Source organism: Mesoplodon bidens (assembly GCF_964165515.1).
Source record: "Mesoplodon bidens genome assembly, chromosome: Y".
Taxonomy (NCBI): domain Eukaryota; kingdom Metazoa; phylum Chordata; class Mammalia; order Artiodactyla; family Ziphiidae; genus Mesoplodon; species Mesoplodon bidens.
In genome coordinates, this window is record NC_138180.1 from 26,924,978 (window position 1) to 26,945,851 (window position 20,874).

Genomic DNA, 20,874 nt, shown 5'->3' on the forward strand with positions numbered 1-20,874 from the left:
TCTTCTCAATGATGAATCTGTTGTATTACACCACCTTTGAGTATTTAGCTTTATCAATGACATGTACTTTAAAAATGTTTTAGAGATCCTACCAGTCTTTGAAAACATCCTTGTTCCTTGTTTCAGTTCCAGTTTTGTGTATACTTTCTGCCTTGCACCTGATTATTCCAACATCTTATGGTTGGCCTAGGGAATCTAATTCTGGTATTGATTGTTTTTGCTGCTTCTCTCCCCTTGTAGATGATTTATTCAGTATTGTGTAAATTTAGATCATGAGCTCATTTTTAGCTAAGCAGCTGACCGTGTAAGAGTCTTAGGTGTGAACGCTCGTAAGCTTCAGCAGAAAGTCCGCAAAGATTTTTTTGTGTCCCTCCAATGAGTTACCCGTGCGGACCCCTTTTTCTACATGTGTTGCTCCACTACTCCCTCTAGAGGCTGGGACTCAGACAGGACTGCTTTGCCGCCCCCGATCTGGGATAGTGGCTTTGGGCGGCCTGTGGCCTGGGCAGGAGGCTCCCCACGTGTGTCCCACGACCCATCTGCCTGCGAAATTCGGTCACCTGACAGGAAGCTATGATGCCCAGACCTATGGTTAGCTTTGCAGCGAGGTGTACTGCACGGACCGGTTCCACACAAACTTCAAGTAAGAGGGCGGCCTGATTGGAAAGGTGAGAGTTTGGGCAGCTGTGCAGACAAAGAAGGCGCACTTTGACCTGTGCCTAAATGCTTGTGACACACGACTGGTCCTGCCGGGCTCTGAGGGCCCGGCGTTGGCCCCCTTATCCCCTGCCCTTTGTTCAGGCACAGCAGAGATTGCCCCACCCACTCCCTCAGTGAAGGCATTGTTCCAACCTCCCTCAGCCCCGCCCCCTCTCCGCAGGTTACCATGGACTACAGATGCTGCATTCTGAGCCGAGGGCGTTCCGAGAATGCCAAGGGCAGACATGATGACCTTAAATGATTTCCTCTTGTGTCAATTTTGGTCAATTTTAGGAGCTAGGAAATGCTCCACTTTATACAAATGTTCAAATTTACTGGCATTTCAGATATTCTCTGCTATAACATTGTCCTGATTCTTTCTGTATATTCTTTACTTATGTTTTGGTTTTCCTTAATCAACGTGTGTCTTTTAAATCTTGTCAAAGAATATTCTTTGGACTTACTACCTCAACTGAATTTTATACGTTTTCTGTGGTATTAAGTTCTGCTCATATCTTTATTTATCTTTTTTCTATGTTCTCAGGGTTTATTGTTTTGATCTTCTGATGTCAATTAAAACACTTGGTTATTCATTTTAATAAATCTTTTTACTTATAAAGATTTGAATTTTTCAAGATTCCAGCTTACTTGTAAGTTTCTAAGTGTCAGGTCCTCTACATTGTGGCTGGCCAAAAGCTTAGTTCACAATATAGCAAAGTATATATTGACCTATTTTCCCCTCGACGTTCTGTGATTTCCTACATCTCACCTTTCTTTGCAGACAAGCCATTTGAAATAACCTTAACTTATTTCACAGCCAATAAGTCTTTGAAATAATGTGTAGTTTTCAGACAAATCTTCTTATATATTTAGGCAGAAAATCTGACCTGCCATAGTTTTCAAAACAGCATAATTTCACTCTTCTCAATGATGAATCTGTTGTATTACACAACCTTTGAGTATTTAGCTTTATCAATGACATGTACTTTAAAAATGTTTTAGAGATCCTACCAGTCTTTGAAAATATCCTTGTTCCTTGTTTCAGTTCCAGTTTTTGTATATTTTCTGCCTTGCACCTGATTATTCCAACGTCTGATCGATGGCCTAGGGAATCTAATTCTGGTATTGATTGTTTTTGCTGATTGTCTCCCCCTGTAGCTGATTTCTTCATTATTGTGTAAAATTAGATCATGGCTCATGTTTACCTAAACATCTGACTTTGTAAGGGGCTTAGGTGTGAACACTCGTAAGTTTCATCAGAAACTCCGCAAAGATTTATTTGTGTCCCTCCAATGAGTTTCCCGCGAGGACCCCGTTTACTACAAGTGTTGGTCCACTACACCCTCTAGAGGCACAGCCTCAGACAGGGCTGCTTTGTGCCCCACGATCTGTGGCAGTGGCAGTGGGTGGCCTGTGGCCGGGGCAGGAGCCTCTCTGCGTGTGTCCCAGGGACCCATCTGCCTGCGAAATTAGGTCACCTGGCAGGAAGCTACGATGCCCAGACCTATGGTTAGCTGTGCAGCGAGGTGTACTGCACGGACAGGTTCCACACACACTTCAAGTAAGAGGGCGGCCTGAGTGGAAAGGTGAGAGTTTGGGCAGCTGTGCAGACAAAGAAGGCTTCCTTTGTCCTGGGCATAAATGCTTGTGACACACCACAGGGCCTGCCCCGCTCTGAGGGCCCTGCCCTGGGCCCCCTGCTCCCCTGCCCTTTGTTCAGTCACAGCAGAGATGGCCACACCCACTCCCTCTGTGAGGGCAGTGTTCCAAACTCCCTCAGCCTCACCCCTTCTCGGCAGGTTCCCATGGACTAAGGATGCTGCATTCTGAGTCCAGGGCATTCCGAGAATGCCAAGGGCTGACATGATGACCTTAAATGATTTCCTCTTGTGTCAGTTTTGGTAAATTTTAGGAGCTAGGTACTGGTCCACTTTACACAAACCTTCAAATTTACTGGCATTTCATATACTCTCTGCTATAACATTGTCCTGATTCTTTCTGTATATTCTTTACTTATGTTTTGGTTTTCCTTAATCAAAGTGTGTCTTTTAATCTTGTCAATGAATATTCTTTGGACTTACTACATCACCTGAATTTTATACGTTTTCTATTGTATTAAGTTCTGCTCATATCTTTATTTATATTTTTTCTATGTTCTCAGGTTTATTGTTTTGATATTCTGATGTCAATTAAAACACTTGGTTATTCATTTTAATAAATCTTTTTACTTATAAAGTTTTGAACTTTTCAAGATTCCAGCTTACTTGTAAGTTTCTAAGGGTCAGGTCCTCTACATTGTGGCTGGCCTAAATCTTAGTTCACCATATGGCAATGTATATATTGACCTATTTTCCCCTCGACTTTCTGTTATTCCCTACATCTCACCTTTTTTTGCAAACAAGCCATTTGAAATACCCTTAACTTATTTCACAGCCAATAAGTCTTTGAAATAATGTGTATTTTTTAGAGAAATCTTCTTATATAATTAGGCAGAAAATCTGACCTGCCATAGTTTTCAAAACAGCATAATTTCACTCTTCTCAATGATGAATCTGTTGTATTACACAACCATTGAGTATTTAGCTTTATCAATGACATGTACTTTAAAAATGTTTTAGAGATCCTACCAGTCTTTGAAAACATCCTTGTTCCTTGTTTCAGTTCCAGTTTTGTGTATACTTTCTGCCTTGCACCTGATTATTCCAACATCTGATGGTTGGCCTAGGGAATCTAATTCTGGTATTGATTGTTTTTGCTTCTTGTCTCCCCTTGTAGCTGATTTCTTCATTATTGTGTAAATTTAGATCATGAGCTCATGTTTAGCTAAACAGCTGACCTTGTAAGAGGCTTAGGTGTGAACGCTCGTAAGCTTCAGCAGAAAGTCCGCAAAGATTTTTTTGTGTCCCTCCAATGAGTTACCCGCGCAGACCCCTTTTTCTACAAGTGTTGGTCCACTACTCCCTCTAGAGGCTGGGACTCAGACAGGACTGCTTTGCTGCACTCGATCTGGGATAGTGGCTTTGGGCGGCCTGTGGCCTGGGCAGGAGGCTCCCCACGTGTGTCCCACGACCCATCTGCCTGCGAACTTCGGTCACCTGGCAGGAAGCTATGATGCCCAGACCTATGGTTAGCTTTTTATCGAGGTGTACTGCGCGGACCAGTTCCACACACACTTCAAGTAAGAGGGCGGCCTGAGTGGAAAGGTGACAGTTTGGGCAGCTGTGCAGACAAAGAAGGCGCCCTTTGGCCTGGGCCTAAATGCTTGTGACACCCCACTTGGCCTGCCGGGCTCTGAGGGCCCTGCCCTGGGCCCCCTTCTCCCCTGCCCTTTATTCAGGCACAGCAGAGATGGCCCCACTCACTCCCTCAGTGAAGGCAGTGTTCCAACCTCCCTCAGCCCCGCCACCACTCCCCAGGTTACCATGGACAACAGATGGTGCATTCTGAGGCCAGGGCGTTCCGAGAATGCCAAGGGCAGACATGATGACCTTAACTGATTTCCTCTTGTGTCAATTTTGGTAAACTTTAGGAGCTAGGATATGGTCCACTTTACAGAAATGTTCATATTTACTGGCATTTCAGATATTCTCTGCTATAACATTGTCCTGATTCTTTCTGTATATTCTTTACTTATGTTTTGGTTTTCCTTAATCAAAGTGTGTCTTTTAAATCTTGTCAAAGAATATTCTTTGGACTTACTACCTCAACTGAATTTTATACGTTTTCTGTGGTATTAAGTTCTGCTCATATCTTTATTTATCTTTTTTCTATGTTCACAGAGTTTATTGTTTTGATCTTCTGATGTCAATTAAAACACTTGGTTATTCATTTTAATAAATCTTTTTATTTATAAAGATTTGAATTTTTAAAGATTCCAGCTTACTTGTAAGTTTCTAAGGGTCAGGTCCTCTACATTGTGGCTGGCCAAAGGCTTAGTTCACAGTATAGCAAAGTATATATTGACCTATTTTCCCCTCGACTTTCTGTGATTTCCTACATCTCACCTTTCTTTGCAGACAAGCCATTTTAAATAACCTTAACTTATTTCACAGCCAATAAGTCTTTGAAATAATGTGCATCTTTCAGAGAAATCTTCTTATATATTTAGGCAGAAAATCTGACCTGCCATAGTTTTCAAAACAGCATAATTTCACTCTTCTCAATGATGAATCTGTTGTATTACACAACCTTTGACTATTTAGCTTTATCAATGACATGTACTTTAAAAATGTTTTAGAGATCCTACCAGTCTTTGAAAACATCCTTGTTCCTTGTTTCAGTTGCAGTTTTCTGTATATTTTCTGCCTTGCACCTGATTATTCCAACGTCTGATCGATGGTCTAGGGAATCTAATTCTGGTATTGATTGTTTTTGCTGATTGTCGCCCCCTGTAGCTGATTTCTTCATTATTGTGTAAAATTAGATCATGAGCTCATGTTTAGCTAAACCTCTGACTTTGTAAGAGGCTTAGGTGTGAACACTCGTAAGTTTCATCAGAAAGTCCGCAAAGATTTATTTGTGTCCCTCCAATGAGTTGCCCGCTTGGACCCCGTTGACTACTAGTGTTGGTCCACTACTCCCTCTAGAGGCACGGCCTCAGACAGGGCTGCTTTGTTCCCCACGATCTGGGGCAGTGGCAGTGGGTGGCCTGTGGCCGGGGCAGGAGCCTCTCTGCGTGTGTCCCAGGGACTCATCTGCCTGCGAACTTCGGTCACCGGGCAGGAAGCTACGATGCTCAGACCTATGGTTAGCTGTGCAGCGAGGTGTACTGCGCGGACAGGTTCCACACACACTTCAAGTAAGAGGGCGGCCTGAGTGGAAAGGTGAGAGTTTGTGCCGCTGTGCAGACAAAGAAGGCGCCCTTTGTCCTGGGCCTAAATGCTTGTGACACCCCACTGGGCCTGCCGGGCTCTGAGGGCCCTGCCCTGGGCCCCCTGCTCCCCTGCCCTTTCTTCAGTCACAGCAGAGATGGCCACACCCACTCCCTCTGTGAGGGCAGTGTTCCAAACTCCCTCAGCCCCGCCCCCTCTCCGCAGGTTACCATGGACTAAAGATGCTGCATTCTGAGTCCAGGGCATTCCGAGAATGCCAAGGGCTGACATGATGACCTTAAATGATTTCCTCTTGTGTCAGTTTTGGTAAATTTTAGGAGCTAGGAACTGGTCCACTTTACACAAACCTTCAAATTTACTAGCATTTCATATACTCTCTGCTATAACATTCTCCTGATTCTTTCTGTATATTCTTTACTTATGTTTTGGTTTTCCTTAATCAAAGTGTGTCTTTTAATCTTGTCAAAGAATATTCTTTGGACTTACTACATCACCTGAATTTTATACGTTTTCTATTGTATTAAGTTCTGCTCATATCTTTATTTATCTTTTTTCTATGTTCTCAGGTATTATTGTTTTGATCTTCTGATGTCAATTAAAACACTTGGTTATTCATTTTAAAAAATATTTTTACTTATAAAGATTTGAACTTTTCAAGATTCCAGCTTACTTGTAAGTTTCTAAGGGTCAGGTCCTCTACATTGTGGCTGGCCTAAGTCTTAGTTCACCATATAGCAATGTATATATTGACCTATTTTCCCCTCGGCTTTCTGTGATTCCCTACATCTCACCTTTCTTTGCACACAAGCCATTTGAAATACCCTTAACTTATTTCACAGCCAATAAGTCTTTGAAATAATGTGTATTTTTTAGAGAAATCTTCTTATATAATTAGGCAGAAAATCTGACCTGCCATAGTTTTCAAAACAGCATAATTTCACTCTGCTCAATGATGAATCTGTTGTATTACACAACCATTGAGTATTTAGCTTTATCAATGACATGTACTTTAAATATGTTTTAGAGATCCTACCAGTCTTTGAAAACATCCTTGTTCCTTGTTTCAGTTCCAGTTTTGTGTATACTTTCTGCCTTGCACCTGATTATTCCAACATCTGATGGTTGGCCTAGGGAATCTAATTCTGGTATTGATTGTTTTTGCTGCTTGTCTCCCCTTGTAGCTGATTTCTTCATTATTGTGTAAATTTAGATCATGAGCTCATGTTTATCTAAACAGTTGACCTTGTAAGAGGCTTAGGTGTGAACGCTCGTAAGCTTCCTCAGAAAGTCCGCAAAGATTTTTTTGTGGCCCTCCAATGAGTTACCCGCGCGGACCCCTTTTTCTACAAGTGTTGGTCCACTACGCCCTCTAGAGGCTGGGACTCAGACAGGACTGCTTTGCTGCCCCCGATCTGGGATAGTGGATTTGGGCGGCCTGTGGCCTGGGCAGGAGTCTCCCCACGTGTGTCCCACGAGCTATTTGCCTGCGAACATCGGTCACCTGGCAGGAAGCTATGATGCCCAGACCTATGGTTAGCTTTGCATCGAGGTGTACTGCACGGACCGGTTCCACACACTTCAAGTAAGAGGGCGGCCTGAGTGGAAAGGTGAGAGTTTGGGCAGCTGTGCAGACAAAGAAGGCGCCCTTTGGCCTGGGCCTAAATGCTTGTGACACCCCACTGGGCCTGCCGGGCTCTGAGGGCCCTGCCCTGTGCCCCCTGCTCCCCTGCCCTTTGTTCAGTCACAGCAGAGATGGCCACACCCACTCCCTCTGTGAGGGCAGTGTTCCAAACTCCCTCAGCCCCTCCCCCTCTCCGCGGGTTACCATGGACTACAGATGCTGCATTCTGAGGCCAGGGCATTCCGAGAATGCCAAGGGCTGACATGATGACTTTCAATGATTTCCTCTTGTGTCAATTTTGGTAAACTTTAGGAGCTAGGAAATGGTCCACTTTACACAAATGTTCAAATTTACTGGCATTTCATATATTCCCTGCTATAACATTGTCCTGATTCTTTCTGTTTATTCTTTACTTATGTTTTGGTTTTCCTTAATCAATGTGTGTCTTTTAAATCTTGTCAAAGAATATTCTTTGGACTTACTACCTCAACTGAATTTTATACGTTTTCTGTGGTATTAAGTTCTGCTCATATCTTTATTTATCTTTTTTCTATGTTCTCAGGGTTTATTGTTTTGATCTTCTGATATCAATTAAAACACTTGGTTATTCATTTTAAAAAATATTTTTACTTATAAAGATTTGAACTTTTCAAGATTCCAGCTTACTTGTAAGTTTCTAAGGGTCAGGTCCTCTACATTGTGGCTGGCCTAAGTCTTAGTTCACCATATAGCAATGTATATATTGACCTATTTTCCCCTCGGCTTTCTGTGATTCCCTACATCTCACCTTTCTTTGCACACAAGCCATTTGAAATACCCTTAACTTATTTCACAGCCAATAAGTCTTTGAAATAATGTGTATTTTTTAGAGAAATCTTCTTATATAATTAGGCAGAAAATCTGACCTGCCATAGTTTTCAAAACAGCATAATTTCACTCTGCTCAATGATGAATCTGTTGTATTACACAACCATTGAGTATTTAGCTTTATCAATGACATGTACTTTAAATATGTTTTAGAGATCCTACCAGTCTTTGAAAACATCCTTGTTCCTTGTTTCAGTTCCAGTTTTGTGTATACTTTCTGCCTTGCACCTGATTATTCCAACATCTGATGGTTGGCCTAGGGAATCTAATTCTGGTATTGATTGTTTTTGCTGCTTGTCTCCCCTTGTAGCTGATTTCTTCATTATTGTGTAAATTTAGATCATGAGCTCATGTTTATCTAAACAGTTGACCTTGTAAGAGGCTTAGGTGTGAACGCTCGTAAGCTTCCTCAGAAAGTCCGCAAAGATTTTTTTGTGGCCCTCCAATGAGTTACCCGCGCGGACCCCTTTTTCTACAAGTGTTGGTCCACTACGCCCTCTAGAGGCTGGGACTCAGACAGGACTGCTTTGCTGCCCCCGATCTGGGATAGTGGATTTGGGCGGCCTGTGGCCTGGGCAGGAGTCTCCCCACGTGTGTCCCACGAGCTATTTGCCTGCGAACATCGGTCACCTGGCAGGAAGCTATGATGCCCAGACCTATGGTTAGCTTTGCATCGAGGTGTACTGCACGGACCGGTACCACACACACTTCAAGTAAGAGGGCGGCCTGAGTGGAAAGGTGAGAGTTTGGGCAGCTGTGCAGACAAAGAAGGCGCCCTTTGGCCTGGGCCTAAATGCTTGTGACACCCCACTGGGCCTGCCGGGCTCTGAGGGCCCTGCCCTGGGCCCCCTGCTTCCCTGCCCTTTGTTCAGTCACAGCAGAGATGGCCACACCCACTCCCTCTGTGAGGGCAGTGTTCCAAACTCCCTCAGCCCCTCCCCCTCGCCGCGGGTTACCATGGACTACAGACGCTGCATTCTGAGGCCAGGGCATTCCGAGAATGCCAAGGGCTGACATGATGACTTTCAATGATTTCCTCTTGTGTCAATTTTGGTAAAGTTTAGGAGCTAGGAAATGGTCCACTTTACACAAATGTTCAAATTTACTGGCATTTCATATATTCCCTGCTATAACATTGTCCTGATTCTTTCTGTTTATTCTTTACTTATGTTTTGGTTTTCCTTAATCAATGTGTGTCTTTTAAATCTTGTCAAAGAATATTCTTTGGACTTACTACCTCAACTGAATTTTATACGTTTTCTGTGGTATTAAGTTCTGCTCATATCTTTATTTATCTTTTTTCTATGTTCTCAGGGTTTATTGTTTTGATCTTCTGATGTCAATTAAAACACTTGGTTATTCATTGTAATACTTTTTTACTTATAAATATTTGAATTTTTCAAGATTCCAGCTTACTTGGAAGTTTCTAAGGGTCAGGTCCTCTACATTGTGGCTGGCCAAAAGCTTAGTTCACAATATAGCAAAGTATATATTGACCTATTTTCCCCTCGACTTTCTGTGATTTCCTACATCTCACCTTTCTTTGCAGACAAGCCATTTGAAATAACCTTAACTTATTTCACAGCCAATAAGTCTTTGAAACAATGTGTAGTTTTCAGAGAAATCTTCTTATATAATTAGGCAGAAAATCTGACCTGCCATAGTTTTCAAAACAGCATAATTTCACTCTTCTCAATGATGAATCTGTTGTATTACACAACCTTTGATTATTTAGCTTTATCAATGACATGTACTTTAAAAATGTTTTAGAGATCCTACCAGTCTTTGAAAACATCCTTGTTCCTTGTTTCAGTTCCAGTTTTATGTATATTTTCTGCCTTGCACCTGATTATTCCAACGTCTGATCGATGGTCTAGGGAATCTAATCCTGGTATTGATTGTTTTTGCTGATTGTCTCCCCCTGTAGCTGATTTCTTCATTATTGTGTAAAATTAGATCATGAGCTCATGTTTAGCTAAACATCTGACATTGTAAGAGGCTTAGGTGTGAACACTCGTAAGTTTCATCAGAAAGTCCGCAAAGATTTATTTGTGTCCCTCCAATGAGTTACCCGCGAAGACCCCGTTGACTACAAGTGTTGGTCCACTACTCCCTCTAGAAGCACGGCCTAAGACAGGGCTGTTTTGTGCCCCACGATCTGTGGCAGTGGCAGTGGGTGGCCTGTGGCCGGGGCAGGAGCCTCTCTGCGTGGGTCCCAGGGACCCATCTGCCTGCGAAATTCGGTCACCTGGCAGGAAGCTACGATGCTCAGACCTATGGTTAGCTGTGCAGCGAGGTGTACTGCGCGGACAGGTTCCACACACAGTTCAAGTAAGAGGGCGGCCTGAGTGGAAAGGTGAGAGTTTGTGCCGCTGTGCAGACAAAGAAGGCGCCCTTTGTCCTGGGCCAAATGCTTGTGACACCCCACTGGGCCTGCCGGGCTCTGAGGGCCCTGCCATGGGACCCTTGCTCCCCTGCCCTTTGTTCAGTCACAGCAGAGATGGCCACACCCACTCCCTCTGTGAGGGCAGTGTTCCAAACTCCCTCAGCCCCGCCCCCTCTCCGCAGGTTACCATGGACTAAAGATGCTGCATTCTGAGTCCAGGGCATTCCGAGAATGCCAACGGCTGACATGATGACATTAAATGATTTCCTCTTGTGTCAGTTTTGGTAAATTTTAGGAGCTAGGAACTGGTCCACTTTACACAAACTTTCAAATTTACTGGCATTTCATATACTCTCTGCTATAACATTGTCCTGATTCTTTCTGTATATTCTTTACATATGTTTTGGTTTTCCTTAATCAAAGTGTGTCTTTTAATCTTGTCAAAGAATATTATTTGGACTTACTACATCAGCTGAATTTTATACGTTTTCTATTGTATTAAGTTCTGCTCATATCTTTATTTATATTGTTTCTATGTTCTCAGGTTTATTGTTTTGATCTTCTGATGTCAATTAAAACACTTGGTTATTCATTTTAAAAAATCTTTTTACTTATAAGGATTTGAATTTTTCAAGATTCCAGCTTACTTGTAAGTTTCTAAGGGTCAGGTCCTCTACATTGTGGTTGGCCTAAGTCTTAGTTCACCATATAGCAATGTATATATTGACGTATTTTCCCCTCGACTTTCTGTGATTCCCTACATCTCACCTTTCTTTGCACACAAGCCATTTGAAATAACCTTAACTTATTTCACAGCCAATAAGTCTTTGAAATAATGTGTATTTTTTAGAGAAATCTTCTTATATAATTAGGCAGAAAATCTGACCTGCCATAGTTTTCAAAACAGCATAATTTCACTCTTCTCAATGTTGAATCTGTTGTATTACACAACCATTGAGTATTTAGCTTTATCATTGACATGTACTTTAAAAATGTTTTAGAGATCCTACCCGTCTTTGAAAACATCCTTATTCCTTTTTTCAGTTCAAGTTTTATGTATACTTTCTGCCTTGCACCTGATTATTCCAACATCTGATGGTTGGCCTAGGGAATCTAATTCTGGTATTGATTGTTTTTGCTGCATGTCTCCCCTTGTAGCTGATTTCTTCATTATTGTGTAAATTTAGATCATGAGCTCATGTTTATCTAAACAGCTGACCTTGTAAGAGGCTTAGGTGTGAACGCTCGTAAGCTTCAGCAGAAAGTCCGCAAAGATTTTTTTGTGTCCCTCCAATGAGTTACCCGCGCGGACCCCTTTTTCTACAAGTGTTGGTCCACTACTCCCTCTAGAGGCTGGGACTCAGACAGGACTGCTTTGCTGCCCCCGATCTGGGATAGCGGCTTTGGGCGGCCTGTGGCCTGGGCAGGAGTCTCCCCACGTGTGTCCCACGACTCATCTGCCTGCGAACTTCGGTCACCTGGCAGGAAGCTATGATGGCCAGACCTATGGTTAGCTTTGCATCGAGGTGTACTGCGCGGACCGGTTCCACACACACTTCAAGTAAGAGGGCGGCCTGAGTGGAAAGGTGAGAGTTTGTGCCGCTGTGCAGACAAAGAAGGCGCACTTTGGCCTGGGCCTAAATGCTTTTGACACCCCACTGGGCCTGCCGGGCTCTGAGGGCCCTGCCCTGGGCCCCCTGCTCCCCTGCCCTTTCTTCAGTCACAGCAGAGATGGCCACACCCACTCCCTCTGTGAGGGTAGTGTTCCAAACTCCCTCAGCCCCGCCCCCTCTCCGCAGGTTACCATGGACTAAAGATGCTGCATTCTGAGTCCAGGGCATCCCGAGAATGCCAAGGGCTGACATGATGACCTTAAATGATTTCCTCTTGTGTCAGTTTTGGTAAATTTTAGGAGCTAGGAACTGGTCCACTTTACACAAACTTTCAAATTTACTGGCATTTCATATACTCTCTGCTATAACATTGTCCTGACTCTTTCTGTATATTCTTTACTTATGATTTGGTTTTCCTTAATCAAAGTGTGTCTTTTAAATCTTGTCAAAGAATATTCTTTGGACTTACTACCTCAACTGAATTTTATACGTTTTCTATGGTATTAAGTTCTGCTCATATCTTTATTTATCTTTTTTCTATGTTCTCAGGGTTTATTGTTTTGATCTTCTGATATCAATTAAAACACTTGGTTATTCATTTTAATAAATCTTTTTACTTATGAAGATTTGAGTTTTTAAAGATTCCAGCTTACTTGTAAGTTTCTAAGGGTCAGGTCCTCTACATTGTGGCTGGCCAAAGGCTTAGTTCACAATATAGCAAAGTATATATTGACCTATTTTCCCCTCGACTTTCTGTGATTTCCTACATCTCACCTTTCTTTGCAGACAAGCCATTTGAAATAAACTTAACTTATTTCACAGCCAATAAGTCTTTGAACTAATGTGCATTTTTCAGAGAAATCTTCTTATATATTTAGGCAGAAAATCTGACCTGCCATAATTTTCAAAACAGCATAATTTCACTCTTCTCAATGATGAATCTGTTGTATTACACCACCTTTGAGTATTTAGCTTTACCAATGACATGTACTTTAAAAATGTTTTAGAGATCCTACCAGTCTTTGAAAACATCCTTGTTCCTTGTTTCAGTTCCAGTTTTGTGTATACTTTCTGCCTTGCACCTGATTATTCCAACATCTGATGGTTGGCCTAGGGAATCTAATTCTGGTATTGATTGTTTTTGCTGCTTCTCTCCCCTTGTAGCTGATTGCTTCAGTATTGTGTAAATTTAGATCATGAGCTCATTTTTAGCTAAACAGCTGACCTTGTAAGAGTCTTAGGTGTGAACGCTCGTTAGCTTCAGCAGAAAGTCCGCAAAGATTTTTTTGTGTCCCTTCAATGAGTTACCCGTGCGGACCCCTTTTTCTACATGTGTTGGTCCACTAATCCCTCTAGAGGCTGGGACTCAGACAGGACTGCTTTGCCGCCCCCGATCTGAGATATTGGCTTTGGGGGGCCTGTGGCCTGGGCAGGAGGCTCCCCACGTGTGTCCCACGACCCATCTGCCTGCGAACTTCGGTCACCTGGCAGGAAGCTATGATGCCCAGACCTATGGTTAGCTTTGCAGCGAGGTGTACTGCACGGACCAGTTCCACACACACTTCAAGTAAGAGGGCGGCCTGTGTGGAAAGGTGAGAGTTTGGGCAGCTGTGCAGACAAAGAAGGCGCACTTTGACCTGTGCCTATATGCTTGTGACACACGACTGGGCCTGCCGGGCTCTAAGGGCCCGGCGTTGGACCCCTTATCCCCTGCCCTTTGTTCAGGCACAGCAGAGATGGCCCCACCCACTCCCTCAGTGAAAGCATTATTCCAACCTCCCTCAGCCCCGCCCCCTCTCCGCAGGTTACCATGGACTACAGATGCTGCATTCTGAGCCGAGGGCGTTCCGAGAATGCCAAGGGCAGACATGATGACCTTAAATGATTTCCTCTTGTGTCAATTTTGGTAAATTTTAGGAGCTAGGAAATGGTCCACTTTACAGAAATGTTCAAATTTACTGGCATTTCAGATATTCTCTGCTATAACATTGTCCTGATTCTTTCTGTATATTCTTTACTTATGTTTTGGTTTTCCTTAATCAAAGTGTGTCTTTTAAATCTTGTCAAAGAATATTCTTTGGACTTACTACCTCAACTGAATTTTATACGTTTTCTGTGGTATTAAGTTCTGCTCATATCTTTATTTATCTTTTTTCTATGTTCTCAGGGTTTATTGTTTTGATCTTCTGATGTCAATTAAAACACTTGGTTATTCATTTTAATAAATCTTTTTACTTATAAAGATTTGAATTTTTCAAGATTCCAGCTTACTTGTAAGTTTCTAAGTGTCAGGTCCTCTACATTGTGGCTGGCCAAAAGCTTAGTTCACAATATAGCAAAGTATATATTGACCTATTTTCCCCTCGACTTTCTGTGATTTCCTACATCTCACCTTTCTTTGCAGACAAGCCATTTGAAATAACCTTAACTTATTTCACAGCCAATAAGTCTTTGAAATAATGTGTAGTTTTCAGACAAATCTTCTTATATATTTAGGCAGAAAATCTGACCTGCCATAGTTTTCAAAACAGCATAATTTCACTCTTCTCAATGATGAATCTGTTGTATTACACAACCTTTGAATATTTAGCTTTATCAATGACATGTACTTTAAAAATGTTTTAGAGATCGTACCAGTCTTTGAAAATATCCTTGTTCCTTGTTTCAGTTCCAGTTTTTGTATATTTTCTGCCTTGCACCTGATTATTCCAACGTCTGATCGATGGCCTAGGGAATCTAATTCTGGTATTGATTGTTTTTGCTGATTGTCTCCCCATGTAGCTGATTTCTTCATTATTGTGTAAAATTAGATCATGGCTCATGTTTACCTAAACATCTGACTTTGTAAGAGGCTTAGGTGTGAACACTCGTAAGTTTCATCAGAAACTCCGCAAAGATTTATTTGTGTCCCTCCAATGAGTTGCCCGCGAGGACCCCATTTACTACAAGTGTTGGTCCACTACTCCCTCTAGAGGCACAGCCTCAGACAGGGCTGCTTTGTGCCCCACGATCTGTGGCAGTGGCAGTGGGTGGCCTGTGGCCGGGGCAGGAGCCTCTCTGCGTGTGTCCCAGGGACCCATCTGCCTGCGAACTTCGGGCACCCGGCAGGAAGCTACGATGCCCAGACCTATGGTTAGCTGTGCAGCGAGGTGTACTGCACGGACAGGTTCCACACACACTTCAAGTAAGAGGGCGGCCTGAGTGGAAAGGTGAGAGTTTGGGCAGCTGTGCAGACAAAGAAGGCTTCCTTTGTCCTGGGCATAAATGCTTGTGAAACACCACTGGGCCTGCCGGGCTCTGAGGGCCCTGCCCTGGGCCCCCTGCTCCCCTGCCCTTTGTTCAGTCACAGCAGAGATGGCCACACCCACTCCCTCTGTGAGGGCAGTGTTCCAAACTCCCTCAGCCTCACCCCTTCTCCGCAGGTTCCCATGGACTAAGGATGCTGCATTCTGAGTCCAGGGCATTCCGAGAATGCCAAGGGCTGACATGATGACCTTAAATGATTTCCTCTTGTGTCAGTGTTGGTAAATTTTAAGAGCTAGGAACTGGTCCACTTTACACAAACCTTCAAATTTACTGGCATTTCATATACTCTCTGCTATAACATTGTCCTGATTCTTTCTGTATATTCTTTACTTATGTTTTGGTTTTCCTTAATCAAAGTGTGTCTTTTAATCTTGTCAAAGAATATTCTTTGGACTTACTACATCACCTGAATTTTATAGGTTTTCTATTGTATTAAGTTCTGCTCATATCTTTATTTATATTTTTTCTATGTTCTCAGGTTTATTGTTTTGATATTCTGATGTCAATTAAAACACTTGGTTATTCATTTTAATAAATCTTTTTACTTATAAAGATTTGAACTTTTCAAGATCCAGCTTACTTGTAAGTTTCTAAGGGTCAGGTCCTCTACATTGTGGCTGGCCTAAGTCTTAGTTCACCATATGGCAATGTATATATTGACCTATTTTCCCCTCGACTTTCTGTGATTCCCTACATCTCACCTTTTTTTGCAAACAAGCCATTTGAAATACCCTTAACTTATTTCACAGCCAATAAGTCTTTAAAATAATGTGTATTTTTTAGAGAAATCTTCTTATATAATTAGGCAGAAAATCTGACCTGCCATAGTTTTCAAAACAGCATAATTTCACTCTGCTCAATGATGAATCTGTTGTATTACACAACCATTGAGTATTTAGCTTTATCAATGACATGTACTTTAAAAATGTTTTAGAGATCCTACCAGTCTTTGAAAACATCCTTGTTCCTTGTTTCAGTTCAAGTTTTATGTATACTTTCTGCCTTGCACCTGATTATTCCAACATCTGATGGTTGGCCTAGGGAATCTAATTCTGCTATTGATTGTTTTGCTTCTTGTCTCCCCTTGTAGCTGATTTCTTCATTATTGTGTAAATTTAGATCATGAGCTCATGTTTAGCTAAACAGCTGACCTTGTAAGAGGCTTAGGTGTGAACGCTCGTAAGCTTCAGCAGAAAGTCCGCAAAGATTTTTTTGTGTCCCTCAAATGAGTTACCCGCGCAGACCCCTTTTTCTACAAGTGTTGGTCCACTACTCCCTCTAGAGGCTGGGACTCAGACAGGACAGCTTTGCTGCACCCGATCTGGGATAGTGGCTTTGGGCGGCCTGTGGCCTGGGCAGGAGGCTCCCCACGTGTGTCCCACGACCCATCTGCTTGCGAACTTCGGTCACCTGGCAGGAATCTATGATGCCCAGACCTATGGTTAGCTTTGCATCGAGGTGTACTGCGCGGACCAGTTCCACACACACTTCAAGTAAGAGGGCGGCCTGAGTGGAAAGGTGAGAGTTTGGGCAGCTGTGCAGACAAAGAAGGCGCCCTTTGGCCTGGGCCTAAATGCTTGTGACACCCCACTGGGCCTGCCGGGCTCTGAGGGCCCTGCCCTGGGCCCCCTTCTCCCCTGCCCTTTATTCAGGCACAGCAGAGATGGCCCCACTCACTCCCTCAGTTAAGGCAGTGTTCCAACCTCCCTCAGCCCCGCCACCACTCCCCAGATTACCATGGACAACAGATGCTGCATTCTGAGGCCAGGGCGTTCCGAGAATGCCAAGGGCAGACATGATGACCTTAACTGATTTCCTCTTGTGTCAATTTTGGTAAACTTTAGGAGCTAGGATATGGTCCACTTTACAGAAATGTTCATATTTACTGGCATTTCAGATATTCTCTGCTATAACATTGTCCTGATTCTTTCTGTATATTCTTTACTTATGTTTTGGTTTTCCTTAATCAAAGTGTGTCTTTTAAATCTTGACAAAGAATATTCTTTGGACTTACTACCTCAACTGAATTTTATACGTTTTCTGTGGTATTAAGTTCTGCTCATATCTTTATTTATCTTTTTTCTATGTTCACAGAGTTTATTGTTTTGATCTTCTGATGTCAATTAAAACACTTGGTTATTCATTTTAATAAATCTTTTTACTTATAAAGATTTGAATTTTTAAAGATTCCAGCTTACTAGTAAGTTTCTAAGGGTCAGGTCCTCTACATTGTGGCTGGCCAAAGGCTTAGTTCACAATATAGCAAAGTATATATTGACCTATTTTCCCCTCGACTTTCTGTGATTTCCTACATCTCACCTTTCTTTGCACACAAGCCATTTGAAATAAACTTAACTTATTTCACAGCCAATAAGTCTTTGAAATAATGTGCATCTTTCAGAGAAATCTTCTTATATATTTAGGCAGAAAATCTGACCTGCCATAGTATTCAAAACAGCATAATTTCACTCTTCTCAATGATGAATCTGTTGTATTACACAACCTTTGAGTATTTAGCTTTATCAATGACATGTACTTTAAAAATGTTTTAGAGATCGTACCAGTCTTTGAAAACATCCTTGTTCCTTGTTTCAGTTGCAGTTTTATGTATGTTTTCTGCCTTGCACCTGATTATTCCAACGTCTGATCGATGGTCTAGGGAATCTAATTCTGGTATTGATTGTTTTTGCTGATTGTCTCCCCCTGTAGCTGATTTCTTCATTATTGTGTAAAATTAGATCATGAGCTCATGTTTAGCTAAACATCTGACTTTGTAAGAGGCTTAGGTGTGAACACTCGTAAGTTTCATCAGAAAGTCCGCAAAGATTTATTTGTGTCCCTCCAATGAGTTGCCCGCGAGGACCCCGTTGACTACAAGTGTTGGTCCACTACTCCCTCAGGAGGCACGGCCTCAGACAGGGCTGCTTTGTTCCCCACGATCTGGGGCAGTGGCAGTGGGTGGCCTATGGCCGGGGCAGGAGCCTCTCTGCGTGTGTCCCAGGGACCCATCTGCCTGCGAACTTCGGTCACCGGGCAGGAAGCTACGATGCTCAGACCTATGGTTAGCTGTGCAGCGAGGTGTACTGCGCGGACAGGTTCCACACACACTTCAAGTAAGAGGGCGGCCTGAGTGGAAAGGTGAGAGTTTGTGCCGCTGTGCAGACAAAGAAGGCGCCCTTTGTCCTGGGCCTAAATGCTTGTGACACCCCACTGGGCCTGCCGGGCTCTGAGGGACCGGCCCTGGGCCCCCTGCTCCCCTACCCTTTCTTCAGTCACAGCAGAGATGGCCACACCCACTCCCTCTGTGAGGGCAGTGTTCCAAACTCCCTCAGCCCCGCCCCCTCTCCGCAGGTTACCATGGACTAAAGATGCTGCATTCTGAGTCCAGGGCATTCCGAGAATGCCAAGGGCTGACATGATGACCTTAAATGATTTCCTCTTGTGTCAGTTTTGGTAAATTTTAGGAGCTAGGAACTGGTCCACTTTACACAAACCTTCAAATTTACTGGCATTTCATATACTCTCTGCTATAACATTGTCCTGATTCTTTCTGTATATTGTTTACTTATGTTTTGGTTTTCCTTAATCAAAGTGTGTCTTTTAATCTTGTCAAAGAATATTCTTTGGACTTACTACATCACCTGAATTTTATACGTTTTCTATTGTATTAAGTTCTGCTCATATCTTTATTTATATTTTTTCTATGTTCTCAGGTATTATTGTTTTGATCTTCTGATGTCAATTAAAACACTTGGTTATTCATTTTAAAAAATATTTTTACTTATAAAGATTTGAACTTTTCAAGATTCCAGCTTACTTGTAAGTTTCTAAGGGTCAGGTCCTCTACATTGTGGCTGGCCTAAGTCTTAGTTCACCATATAGCAATGTATATATTGACCTATTTTCCCCTCGGCTTTCTGTGATTCCCTACATCTCACCTTTCTTTGCACACAAGCCATTTGAAATACCCTTAACTTATTTCACAGCCAATAAGTCTTTGAAATAATGTGTATTTTTTAGAGAAATCTTCTTATATAATTAGGCAGAAAATCTGACCTGCCATAGTTTTCAAAACAGCATAATTTCACTCTGCTCAATGATGAATCTGTTGTATTACACAACCATTGAGTATTTAGCTTTATCAATGACATGTACTTTAAAAATGTTTTAGAGATCCTACCAGTCTTTGAAAACATCCTTGTTCCTTGTTTCAGTTCCAGTTTTGTGTATACTTTCTGCCTTCCACCTGATTATTCCAACATCTGATGGTTGGCCTAGGGAATCTAATTCTGGTATTGATTGTTTTTGCTGCTTGTCTCCCCTTGTAGCTGATTTCTTCATTATTTTGTAAATTTAGATCATGAGCTCATGTTTATCTAAACAGCTGACCTTGTAAGAGGCTTAGGTGTGAACGCTCGTAAGCTTCAGCAGAAAGTCCGCAAAGATTTTTTTGTGGCCCTCCAATGAGTTACCCGCGCGGACCCCTTTTTCTACAAGTGTTGGTCCACTACGCCCTCTAGAGGCTGGGACTCAGACAGGACTGCTTTGCTGCCCCCGATCTGGGATAGTGGATTTGGGCGGCCTGTGGCCTGGGCAGGAGTCTCCCCACGTGTGTCCCACGAGCTATTTGCCTGCGAACATCGGTCACCTGGCAGGTAGCTATGATGCCCAGACCTATGGTTAGCTTTGCATCGAGGTGTACTGCACGGACCGGTTCCACACACACTTCAAATAAGAGGGCGGCCTGAGTGGAAAGGTGAGAGTTTGGGCAGCTGTGCAGACAAAGAAGGCGCCCTTTGGCCTGGGCCTAAATGCCTGTGACACCCCACTGGGCCTGCCGGGCTCTGAGGGCCCTGCCCTGGGCCCCCTGCTCCCCTGCCCTTTGTTCAGTCACAGCAGAGATGGCCACACCCATTCCCTCTGTGAGGGCAGTGTTCCAAACTCCCTCAGCCCCGCCCCCTCTCCGCAGGTTACCATGGACTACAGATGCTGCATTCTGAGGCCAGGGCATTCCGAGAATGCCAAGGGCTGACATGATGACTTTCAATGATTTCCTCTTGTGTCAATTTTGGTAAAGTTTAGGAGCTAGGAAATGGTCCACTTTACACAAATGTTCAAATTTACTGGCATTTCATATATTCTCTGCTATAACATTGTCCTGATTCTTTCTGTATATTCTTTACTTATGTTTTGGTTTTCCTTAATCAAAGTGTGTCTTTTAAATCTTGTCAAAGAATATTCTTTGGACTTACTACCTCAACTGAATTTTATACGTTTTCTGTGGTATTAAGTTCTTCTCATATCTTTATTTATCTTTTTTCTATGTTCTCAGGGTTTATTGTTTTGATCTTCTGATGTCAATTAAAACACTTGGTTATTCATTTTAATAAATTTTTTACTTATAAAGATTTGAATTTTTAAAGATTCCAGCTTACTTGGAAGTTTCTAAGGGTCAGGTCCTCTACATTGTGGCTGGCCAAAGGCTTAGTTCAAAATATAGCAAAGTATATGTTGACCTATTTTCCCCTCGACTTTCTGTGATTTCCTACA